The sequence below is a fragment of the Limulus polyphemus genome, unplaced genomic scaffold, assembly GCF_000517525.1.
Source record: "Limulus polyphemus unplaced genomic scaffold, Limulus_polyphemus-2.1.2 Scaffold951, whole genome shotgun sequence".
NCBI lineage: Eukaryota > Metazoa > Arthropoda > Merostomata > Xiphosura > Limulidae > Limulus > Limulus polyphemus.
The window spans coordinates 275,406-277,636 of NW_013666561.1; positions in this window are offsets into that span (position 1 = coordinate 275,406).

The following is a 2,231-nucleotide window of genomic DNA, read 5'->3' on the forward strand; positions in this document are numbered from 1 at the left end:
AACGTTCGTTGTTAAAACGTTTGTTAAAAGAGCGACTGTTGGAAATAAGTGTATCGTAAAGTTATATTCAGAAAGAATAAACCAGTTTTATTAAGTAAGGACTTGTGTCGCTAAAGTTTCGTCGGAACGAAGTTACGGAAAGTTAATTAACAAACGGAGACGTAACAATATAATCTTTGCATTTTGATTCAACTTGTTTCTGTACTTTTTGACGATCCCTATTCCACTTTTTTAAATCAATAATTTTTAATCATCTTGTTTCTTACGTTTTTTCTGTCCATTTATGGAGAATAAAGTTTATGCTACATACGTGAGTATTCATTCAGTTGGATGTTACATGTTTTTCAACACTTTACTGCTGGAATATCTTTTTTCACCCAACACTTATTTACTGAACCAGGTGATTTTGTGGCTGAGGTTTCATGTAAATACGCCATCGAGGCTGCAAATTGTGTAGGAAAGGAACAGATGCTGGCTTACTGGTCATCACTTTTAGCAAGGAAGACTCTCATCAATTTGCTTGACTCCACCATCGAAACTGCAAATTGCGTCCCTGTGCCTGTTATTGCGAAAAAAAAGAATAAATTAATAAATACTGAATACACTATTTAGTTGCAACATGCAAATTGTCAAATGAAAGGAAGCATTTTACTCTCCTAAGTTCCTAACCACAAATTATATTTAAATCATACAATTATAGTTGCAACTCAGGACCAGTTGGGCACATCTGGACCTAGTTTCATTTTAACTGCCACTATTTAGACCACACATACTCATGTTAATTAATGTGACACAACAGTAAGAAAATCAATGCAGAAGAGTGTATATGCTGGTAAATCATGCTTATGAGCACCATGCACCATATAAATTACTGGCAGTTGCTAAATCACATTTAAAAACTCGATAGGTTTAACTACACGAACACTGCAGGAGACAAGTCTGAAATTGCTCGAATGAAAATTACACACACTGTGGAGAAGGGTGTAATCATAACATAATATAAGCCTAGAGGCTCAAAGGCTGTATTTAATATTAAAGGTTTTGATAGAATGAGAAAACTTAAATATAGGCTAACTAATTAGTGGTGCTAGATTACAGTTTCTAGATTAAGTCGCTTGTACATTTAGATCTAACATTAATGTTAGACCTGTTATTTCCATCTTTTTAGTCTCAGGTTTGGATGTAGATGTAATAATAATGACAGAAACTTAATTTTATACATCTAAACTAGACCTTAGATTTGGTTGCATAGATTGAAAGCACTCCCTACCAATAATGTCACATTTTGGTGAAATACAAGTAATGTAAACTATTTTTTTAATTAACTTGTTTTTAATAAAAACTCTAATGATCAAACTTGACACTGTTTTGTGTGAAGGAGGTTGAATGTCACCAAAGCCTGCAAAAGAAAAAAATACATAAATTGAAATTTGCTAATTGTATAAGTATTCAGCCTCCTAAGTCAGTACTTGGTAGGAAAACCTTTGGCAGCAATTATTGCTGCGAGTCTTTTTTGGATAGGTCTCTACCAGCTTTGCACAATGGGGTGGTGCAATTTTTGCCCATTCCTCCTGACAAAAGTTCTCTAATTCCAACAAGTTCATTAGGGATCTTCAAGTCTCGCCATAAATTTTATATTGGATTCAAGTCAGGAGTTTGACTGGGCCTCTCCAGGACATTCACTTTCTTTTGAAACCACTCCAGTGTGGCTTTGGCCTTGTGTGTCGGATCATTGTTCTGCTGAAATGTAAATTATCGACCCAGTTTTAGATTCTTGGCCTACTGAAGCAGGTTTTCATCTAGGATTCACCTATACTTTGCACCATCCATCTCTCATTCAATCCTGACAAGCTTCCTAATCCCTGCTGATGAGAAGCATACTCATAACATGATGCTGCCACCACCATGCTTAACAGTTGTGATGGTGTTGACTAGGTGATGTACTGTGTTGGGCTTGCGCCAGATCTAACATTTTGAATCTAGACCAAAAATATCAACTTTTTTTCTCGTTTGATCACAAAAGCTTCTGCCATATGTCTGCAATATCATTTACATGCTTTGTCGCAAACACCATACGAGATTTAAAATTATTCTTTTTCAGTAATGGCTTCTTTCTTGCCATTCGCCCATACAGGCCAGCTGTGTATGGACCGGGATATTGTCGATGAATGAACATTGATTCCCATCTCATATGTGGTCGATGGTTAATATATATCCTCCTTTAATGTTTT